The following is a 10802-nucleotide window of genomic DNA, read 5'->3' as shown; positions in this document are numbered from 1 at the left end:
AACCTACCTTTGAATGCAATTAGAATGGTCGGATTACGTATAGAGAAGGTAGTTCTAGGGTGAACGTATGAGGTAACGAACATATTTATTAAACAATGATGAGGGAAGAGAGTAAAAAAATTGTGAAATCCCTACTTACTCAAACGTAATACGAGTACAATGACCAGTACTCATGTACAAGAAAACATACGACATGTCCAAATGCAGTTCCACAGACCATGTGTCTTTAGTTTCCCACCTGATACATAGACAACAGAAAACCACAGCTCATTACTATTAATTCATGAAACGTTGTTTTAAGAGTGGAAGAGCATTATGATACCACTTGAAACTTTGGATGACTGAATGAAAAATGAGTATTGCTCTCCATTCGTTCTAAAGAGGTTGAAATCAAAAGCAAAGATTTAACAAAGCCCAGGCGAAATAACATAGCAAAACGCACCGCAGGGAGAAATCAAATTCCCCATTCTCTGGAAGGCCACTTAATGTACAATCATGTAAATACAGCACAAAAGTACAAAGGCAGTAACTATCTAACCATAATCCAGAACAAAGTCAGGTGAATGTGACCGTTTCACTATCACGAGATGAAGTGTCTGTACCAGGAGGAAAATCAGCGCGCGCAGTCGTCACAACAGCAGGAAGAATGACTGTGTGTGTGTGTGTGTGTGTGTGTGTGTGTGTGTGTGTGTGTGCCTTCCGCGAGGCGTCCAGAAACAAATCCTGCTGCCTAGCGTTCCTGTTGCCTGGCTCGAGTCAAGGTCCGCACGACCTGTCAAGACATAGCTTGCAGTTTCAATCCAGAGAAGCACTGTGTAGTAAACAGATAGCTGACAACAGCTCTTCGAGGTTGATGAGCGACTATTACAGCACCCGCTAATACGCAGCATGTAAGGTGTTTTTCGACAAACCAGATGCCTTTCAGCTGCAAGTGAGGAGTAAAATGAAAATGAACTAATTTAAGCTGCTGACTTCTTCATGGCCCCACAAAAATCTGTATGCTACAAGTAAGAGCTGTATAGCATCCGAACTCAAGCTTTGCAATGCACGGAAAAGTGTTCACGAATATTGAGATAAAAGCACAGGTGGCATGTGAAAATTTCTTAGCATTCTAGCTCCACCATCGGGATGTGTGCCTTCGCTGCTACCAATGGCTCCTAGCATGTGATAGAACTACTATTAGGTAACTGCGTCATGTATCCTAAAACGAAGGGCCAGGATATGGCAGTGGTCAAATACAGTAGCCCCTCGCCCAACCCTCCAAGTAAGTACGTTAACTTCCCCCTCGTCAAATGGGCCACAGCCATATTGCGGCATGGAAGTTGCACTCTTCCGTCAACGTGTGTGTGTGCGCGCGCGTTTTTTCGTTTTTATTTTTGAGCACTAACTGTCAAGCGCACGTTTTGATGTCAATCAGTTTCCTTGTGTTGGTCACGATGTTTCGCTGGCTGTATGCTGTAAGTTTAAGGTTCACTACAGCACACGGTTGGCACACTGTAAGAGTATTGCCAGTTTTATAGCAGTTAGTATCCCTAGCTGAAAGGCGATTGCCTTGTTCTGAACTGTGGCGACAGCCAAGCTTAAGAAATATCACAAATGTATAATGGTGCACCTAATGATTCCAAGAGCCGTCTTGTAATGACTAGCATCAAATGAGATGTCATCTTAAAAAGAATATTTACAATTATAAACTGTTTATTCACTTCAACAGTAAGATGTTAGATAATCACGACCACGCTCATTAAAACTTTCATTTTAGTATGGATACTTCTACACGTCTATTGTCCATGTCAAACAGCTCAGTAGCATCATCAACTTCAACTAATATTTCAGGCACTGGACTGCAGCATGGCCACTCATTATAGTAGAGATGTGATCCATACAAATGTGCTAACCACAGAATAAGACCCACTTCTAGTATATGTACATATATAACCAGATAGACACTGGGTGCTACCATTCCGAAACAACCGTTTTTAAAATTGAATTAAAAACAGACTTGATCGCATTAAACATTTAATGGCAACGGTAACCGGTTTCGGTCAGAATGTGACTATCTTCATTATATTACATTAAAATGTGGTCTATTACGGTGGCAGTGCTTTACAATCAGAATCTGATATATAACTGATTACTTAGGTGTAGATAGTTAATTATATGAGCCTATTAATTTTAATAGGCAGAATTTCGTCATTAGGTAAGGTACAGTCGCTACTACAGCTACTTGTCTGTGGTCATACCCACGAAGTCGCAGTAAGTAGGTTGCGATCAGTATGCTAGTCTGATAATTCTCAGAAGTGGCTATATGCAGATAATCAATAATTTTCTATTTATAACTAGCAAATTTTTAGTAGTATTTTACACACTGTAGCTTGACTATCTTCTGTTGCATTTAGTTGTTGTTAGTCACCTATATACAGTTACATGTAAACAGCTATTCACAGCTACAATCAGTCTAGCTTTTATTATTGGTACATTTGATACGAGTAGTTAATTTTTCAACTTTTTTACACAGATTTTTAGTCAGTTGGTCATGTGTAGGCATCTATAGTTCTAAGTAGTGAAGCATTTCAAGTTTTCATTGGTTAGCCACTTACATTGCCAGGTAGTTAATAATTTATAACTGCAGCTACTAAACCATCTACAACCTCAAGATGGTGATTTACACTGAAGCGCCAGAGAGACTAGTACAGGCATGCGTATTCAAATACAGAGATGTGTAAACAGGCAGAATGCTGCGGTCGGCAACAACTATATAAGACAAGTGTCTGGCGCAGTTCTTAGATCGGATACTGCTGCTACAACGGCAGGATATCAAGATTTAAGTGAGTTTGAACGTGGTATTATAGTCGGCGCATGAGCGATGGGACACAGCATCCCCAAGGTAGTGCTGAAGTGGGGATTTTCCCGTACGACCATTTCACGAGTGTACCGTGAATATCGTGAATCTGGTAAAACATCAAATCTCCGACATCGCTGCGACCGGAAAAAGATCCTGCAAGAACGAGACCAACGGCGACTGAAGAGAATCGTTCAACGTGACGGAAGTCCAACCCTTCCACAAATTCAGTTCTTAGCTATCAACAACTGTCAGAGTGCAAACCATTCAATGAAACATCATCGATATGAGCTTTCGGAGCTGAAGGCCCACTCGGTATCCTTGATTACTCCATTAAACGAATCTTTACGATTCGCCTGTGCTTGTCAACACTGTTATTGGACTGTTGATGACTGGAAGCGCATTGCCTAGTCGGACAAGTATCGTTTCAAATTGTATCGAGCTGATGGACCTGTACGTGTATGGAGACAACCGCATGATACCATGGATCCTTCATGTCAACAGGGAACTGTTCAAGCTGATGGAGGCTCTGTAATGGTGTGGGGCGTGTGCAGTTGAAGTGATATGGGACACCTGATACGTCTAGATACAACTGCGACAGGTAACACGTACGTGAGCATCCTGTCTGATCACCTGCATCCATTCATGTCCATTGTGTCTTCCGACAAACTTGGGCAATTCCAGCAGGACAATGCGACACCCCAGTCCAGAATTGATACATAGAGGCTCCAGGAACACTCCTCTGAATTTAAACATTTCCGCTGGCCACCAAATTCCCCAGACATGAACTTTATTGAACAAATCTGGGATGCCTTGCAACGTGCTGTTCAGAAGAGATCTCTACCCACCACCCCCCACCCCCTTTCAGGATTCATAGTGTCAACTCCCTTCAGCACTGCTTCTGAGATTAGTCGAGTCCATGCCACGTTGTGTTGCGGCACTTCGGCGTGTCCGCGGGGCCCTCCACGATATTAGGCAGATGCACCAATTTCTTTGGCTCTTCAGTGTATTTTGCTACAGACGGATAACTGTATGTAAACAATGACCTGTAGACAATGTATTCTTAAAATTACAGATGCTTTACTATGCAATTACAAGTAATTTTTACAGCTAACAAGCAATTTTATTCAATCACGGTCAGGTAGTGAAACCTTTTGTGCTTATTTCATAAATCGTATGTGAATGCCGTTTGTTGTATTAAGTTCAAGAAGCGTATTTAAGCCTTTATGTACATTTCTGAACTATTTATTCCACTGTAACAAACGTATACAACGATGTCCACGTTTCCTTTCTCCTATTGTTAATTTTCAGTCGTTTTAGCTAATGGCTAGGAATTGTTTCTCCATTTAATGATTCTCGCCCCCTTGATGCATCTCGCGCGCTGTTTGCGTGGGCGCGCTTCTTGCTGCCACGGTATTGACTTGTCTACGCCAATTCACCGACGTGTTGTAACACTTACAGTACCAAACAATTAGTGTTAAAGCCGCTAGGTACAATTCTTTCACGAGAAGGTACTTGCAACCTGGAAATATTCCAGTACTTGCTGTTTCATTATTATATAATTGTGCCCACGCTTCTTTCCCCGTACAGTTACTTTTCCATATTTAATGTTAGCTAATGATTGCATAGTCTCTCCACTTACTCCAGACTCAAGTTCCAGCCCCATGATGCACTTCGCTGTTTGTTTTTGTTGACAGGTTCCCTACAAGCGTGCTACTGACATCGCTACAGCTGTGTGGAGATTAGTTCCCAAATTTCCCGTCCATAGCCCCTCTTGTCATCGATATTAACTTGTTTGATTTATCATTAGGTTTTTATGTTACTTTCTTTATGCCTTATGACAACTATAGTTACTTCTTTTTATTATTTTACTTTCACCCTCACACTGAAACCAAATTCAAGATTTGCACATCATTAGCTGACCAGCTCCTGTTCTGGCATTATAACTGCACTTCTTTTCGCTTCTTTATACTAATTTTGTACGTACACTATGAACCACACGTAAGCATCTAAGATCTTTTATTGTATTAATGAGCCGGCCGCGGTGGCCGTGCGGTTCTAGGCGCTCCAGTCCGGAGCCGCGCTGCTGCTACGGTCGCAGGTTCGAATCCTGCCTCGGGCACGGATGTGTGTGATGTCCTTAGGTTAGTTAGGTTTAAGTAGTTCTAAGTTCTAGGGGACTGATGACCACAGCAGTTGAGTCCCATAGTGCTCAGAGCCATTTGAACCATTGTATTAATGGATTCAGTATTGTATTACTTATTGCAGCTGTATGAATTTAGCACCATTTCGTTTTGCTATTTGCAGCTTATTGTTGACACAAATAATGCGACAGGTATAAATAAGTATGTACCATTTTTTATATTTAAATTTTTAAAATTTTTAAACTTTTCGTCCCTAATTTTAATATTCTTATCTGACTTCTACTTTGTTGTGTTGTATTTTCCTGTACAGCCTTCTGAAGGAGGGCACTCAGTGCCCGAAACCGCTAAAGAAATTTCTTTTATGCAACTGGTTGCTTATTCTTTCGATATATCGCCTAAAGTTGCCGAGGATAGATAAAATATTAAAATGTGAAGACAGATGATAATCTAATAATCATTGGGAATTGGAATGTGGTTGTACGGGAAGGTATAGAGGAAAGTGTTACGGGAGAATACCAGCTAGGCAGTAGGAATGAGGTAGGAGGCATAGGGGATCCGGTATTAGAATCAAGATTTAAAAGAGCTCTGGTATTTTTGGGCTCCAATTAACCAGAAGGGATTGATAACATTCCATCGATATTTCTAAGCTCATTGGGGAGAATGGCAACCAAACGACTATTCAGGCTGTGCGTAGAATCTATAACATTGGCGACGGACAGTCAAACGTTCGAAAAATATCGTGCCCACAATTCCGAAGACAGCTAGAACAGATAGATGGGAAAACAATATCACAATCAGCTTAATATCTCATGCATCCAAGCTGCTGAGAATAATAGTGTACAGGAGATTGGAAAGTTTGGGAAAGAAAATTGAGGATCTGTTAGATGAGGATCATTTTTTGCTTTAGAAAAGTCAAAGGTACCAGGGAGGCAGTTCTGACTCTGCACTTGATAATGGAAGTAAGAATGAAGAAAAATCAGGATGGGCTCATAGCATATGTTGTTTCAGGAAGGCGTTCGGCAATGTGAATTGGTGCAAGATTTTCGAAATTCTAGAACAATAGGAGTAAGCTACAGGGAAAGACGCGTGACACACAATATGTACAAGAACCGAGAGGTATCAATAATACCAAGAACGGTATGCTCGGATTAAAAAGGATGTAAGACAGGGAAATAGTCTTTCGCGAAATAGTCTTTCGCCTCTTCTCTTCAACCTATGCACCGTAGAAGCAATGACAATAGAAAGTTTCAAGATTGCGATTAAAATTCAGGATGAGAGGATATAAATAATAAGATTCGCTGATGACATTGCTATCATCAGTGAAAGAGAAGAAGAAATACTCGATCTACTGAATGAAATGAACAGTCAAAAAACTACAGAATGTGGTTTGAAAGAGACTAGAGTAATGAGAAGTAACGGAAACGAAAACAGCTAGAAACTAAATATCAAAATTGGTGATCACGAAGTAGATGAAGTTTAGGAATTCTGCTATCTTGGGAGCAAAATAACCCGTGACGGACAAAATACATAAGACGTAAAAACCAGACTATCACTAACAAAGAAGGCATTCCTGGCCAAGAGAAGTCAGACATAGGCCTCAATTTGAGGAAGAAATTTCGAGAATGTACGTTTGGAGCACTATGTTGCATGGCAGTGAATTATGGACGCTGGAAAAATAGGAACATGTGAGAAACGAAGACGAGGTGCTACAGAAGAATGCTGAAAATCAGATGGACTTTTAAGTAAGGAGGAGGTTCTCGGTACAATCGGCGAAAAACGGAACATATGGAAAACAATATAAGAACAAGGAACAGGATGATTGGTCAGGCGTTAATGCATCATGGCATGAACTCCATGGTATTAGAAAGATTTTAGGGGGTGATACCAGTAGGGAAAACGTACTGTGCAAGTGCTACTCTAAAATAAAATGGTTAGCACAGGAGAGGAATTAATGGCCGGTCCCACCAAACCAGTCAGAAGAGTGATACACCAGAATAAATAAATAATCAAAATCAAAGCAGGGAACTCGGCTGCGGCCTCCATTTATCGGTGACTCACGTTAAGTAGCTTTACAATACCACCGATGGAAGGTTGCTTACGACACTGAAAATTCGATGACACACATTGATGTTACGGGTTAGAAATGTAACTTTGTAATGTCATCGCAGATATCATATGCCCCACAACTATCCAGAATGTTAACCATGCAGTCCTGTAAAATCAACTATCTGAGTGAGCTTTGAAGAAGATGTGAATGTGGAAGTGACATAGTACTTGTTATGACTTACTTTGCACGCTGTGTGGGTCTCTAGTGGATAAAGGAGCGAGGAACAGATGGCGTTAATGAACAGAGAATTTGTAAGTGGGCTGCTTCTGTGTTGGCAGCGCTGTGTAGCGATTTGCATTGGATCTCTGATTGCGCTTTCTTTGAAAGACTCTGTGGCTGGTTGGACCCGTTGGAAGTTAATCACCAGTAGTGTTGGGTAGTTGGAAGTTACTCACCAGTAGTGATGGATGTTAGATGTGAGAAGTTATCATTGATGGAGGGTAGAGGTCTGAAGTGTTAGCGTAGGCTAACGATCTGTACATGTTCGAATTGGAGATTGAATATCATACATGATTATATACCTTTGTACTAGATGTAAATGACAATTTATATTCGTGTCTGAACTGGATGTCACATTATTAAGGTAAAAAAAATACATTATTTGATTTGCAACAAAATCTTTCCTTTGCTAATCACATGCCTATTAGTAGTTAGTGGCTTTAGTAGTATTGACGCTCGCTGTATTGCAGTAGTTCACGTAATGAAGATTTTTGTGAGATAAGTGCTTAATGAAATGTATAGGTTATTGCTACGATTTCTTTTTAGTCAGAGCCATTCTTTTGAATTAGTTATGTTCCAAAACCTTCACGTACCGTTGGGTAATCACCGTGCCATCAATCAACATCGCACCGATTATTCCGTGACTGGACACTGCACACCACACTGTCATTCGTTGACGGTGAAGAGACTTCTCAATCGCGAAATACGGATTTCCAGTTCCCCAAATGCGCCAGTTTTGCCTATTGACAAACCCATCCAAATTAAAGTGGGCTTCCTAGCTAAACCAAATCATGCATGCGCATGCTAATTCCCATAATGACAAATAGCCAACCACGCCGTTTGAACGTCCTAACGCAAAACGTTCAGAAGTTATGGCTATTTTATTTCATATAGGTCGATAATTGTCACTCTTTGCATAGAAGTTTCTGGCGAGAAATCAGCAAACATTCAGCAAGAAACGCTCGTGCGTAACTCATCTCGCCCTTTTATCGCATAATACCCTGCCAACCATGGATGAAGGACGACAGCAGTTTCTACGTTACTAGATTTTCCGGAAGGCGTTTGACACAGTGTCACACTGGAAACTGTTGACGAAGATCAGAGCGTAGCAAATAGTGTCTCAAATATGAGAGTGGCTCGAAGACTTTAAGTAATAGAGTCCAGTACGTTGTCCTAGACGGCGAATGGTTATCAGAGCCAAAGATGTCATTAGGAGTGCCCCAGAGAAGTGTGATAGCGTCGCTCTTGATCTCTCTTTGCATAAACGAATTGACGAATATGGTGACCAGCAGTCTACGCGTTTGCTAATGATTCTGTCGTGTCCCGGATTATCGTAGTTATTTTGTGACTCTAAAGGGACACAGGATGAGGTAGAATTTATATTTGGTGTGAAGAAAAACAACTTGTTCTAATGTGGAAAAACAATTCTACACTCCTGGAAATTGAAATAAGATCACCGTGAATTCATTGTCCCAGGAAGGGGAAACTTTATTGACACATTCCTGGGGTCAGATACATCACATGATCACACTGACAGAACCACAGGCACATAGACACAGGCAACATAGCATGCACAATGTCGGCACTAGTACAGTGTATATCCACCTTTCGCAGCAATGCAGGCTGCTATTCTCCCATGGAGACGATCGTAGAGATGCTGGATGTAGTCCTGTGGAACGGCTTGCCATGCCATTTCCACCTGGCGCCTCAGTTGGACCAGCGTTCGTGCTGGACGTGCAGACCGCGTGAGACGACGCTTCATCCAGTCCCAAACATGCTCAATGGGGGACAGATCCGGAGATCTTGCTGGCCAGGGTAGTTGACTTACACCTTCTAGAGCACGTTGGGTGGCACGGGATACATGCGGACGTGCATTGTCCTGTTGGAACAGCAAGTTCCCTTGCCGGTCTAGGAATGGTAGAACGATGGGTTCGATGACGGTTTGGATGTACCGTGCACTATTCAGTGTCCCTTCGACGATCACCAGTGGTGTATGGCCAGTGTAGGAGATCGCTCCCCACACCATGATGCCGGGTGTTGGCCCTGTGTGCCTCGGTCGTATGCAGTCCTGATTGTGGCGCTCACCTGCACGGCGCCAAACACGCATACGACCATCATTGGCACCAAGGCAGAAGGGACTCTCATCGCTGAAGACGACACGTCTCCATTCGTCCCTCCATTCACGCCTGTCGCGACACCACTGGAGGCGGGCTGCACGATGTTGGGGCGTGAGCGGAAGACGGCCTAACGGTGTGCGGGACCGTAGCCCAGCTTCATGGAGACGGTTGCGAATGGTCCTCGCCGATACCCCAAGAGCAACAGTGTCCCTAATTTGCTGGGAAGTGGCGGTGCGGTCCCCTACGGCACTGCGTAGGATCCTACGGTCTTGGCGTGCATCCGTGCGTCGCTGCGGTTCGGTCCCAGGTCGACGGGCACGTGCACCTTCCGCCGACCACTGGCGACAACATCGATGTACTGTGGAGACCTCACGCCCCACGTGTTGAGCAATTCGGCGGTACGTCCACCCGGCCTCCCGCGTGCCCACTATACGCCCTCGCTCAAAGTCCGTCAACTGCACATACGGTTCACGTCCACGCTGTCGCGGCATGCTACCAGTGTTAAAGACTGCGATGAAGCTCCGTATGCCACGGCAAACTGGCTGACACTGACGGCGACGGTGCACAAATGCTGCGCAGCTAGCGTCATTCGACGGCCAACACCGCGGTTCCTGGTGTGTCCGCTGTGCCATGCGTGTGATCATTGCTTGTACAGCCCTCTCGCAGTGTCCGGAGCAAGTATGGTGGGTCTGACACACCGGTGTCAATGTGTTCTTTTTTCCATTTCCAGGAGTGTATTATCTTCTAATATAGTATTAGTGATATACTACACTCAAGCTCTCTAAGGATAATGCTGATATATGGTGAAACATCACTCTAGTGGGCGGTTTGCGGGTTTAAATCACCTCGGGGTATGACCATGCAGTGCATTTGACCTGCGGTTGTGGCACGGTGGCGCTGGCAGCAGTCCACATACGCAGAGGTGTGTTGGTACATGTCAGAGTACGGTGCAGCGAGTAAGTGTGAAGACGTTTTCAGACGTGCTAATTGTTACTGTGTGTTGAAAATGGCTAAAAAACACATATTGATGACGTTATGAGGGGTAGAATACTAGGGCGAGTGGAGGCTGGTCAAACACAGGAGGTCGTAGCACGGGCCCCCCGTGTGCCACAAAGTGTGATCTCACGATTATGGTGACGATTCCTCCTGACAATAAACGTGTCCAGGCGCTACAGTACAGGACGTCCACAGCGTACAACACCACAAGAAGCCCGATATCTCACCATCAGTGCCCGCAGACAGCCACGGAGTACTGCAGGTAGCCTTGCTCGGAACCTTACCGAAGCCACTGGAACAGTTGTCTCCAGACACACAGCCTACAGACGACTGAACAGACATGGTTTATTCGCCCGGAGACCTGAAAGTTGCATTCCCCT

This window comes from Schistocerca serialis, chromosome 8 (assembly GCF_023864345.2).
Source record: "Schistocerca serialis cubense isolate TAMUIC-IGC-003099 chromosome 8, iqSchSeri2.2, whole genome shotgun sequence".
Taxonomy (NCBI): domain Eukaryota; kingdom Metazoa; phylum Arthropoda; class Insecta; order Orthoptera; family Acrididae; genus Schistocerca; species Schistocerca serialis.
The sequence above is the reverse complement of the archived record's forward strand: the minus strand, read 5'-3'. Positions refer to the sequence as shown.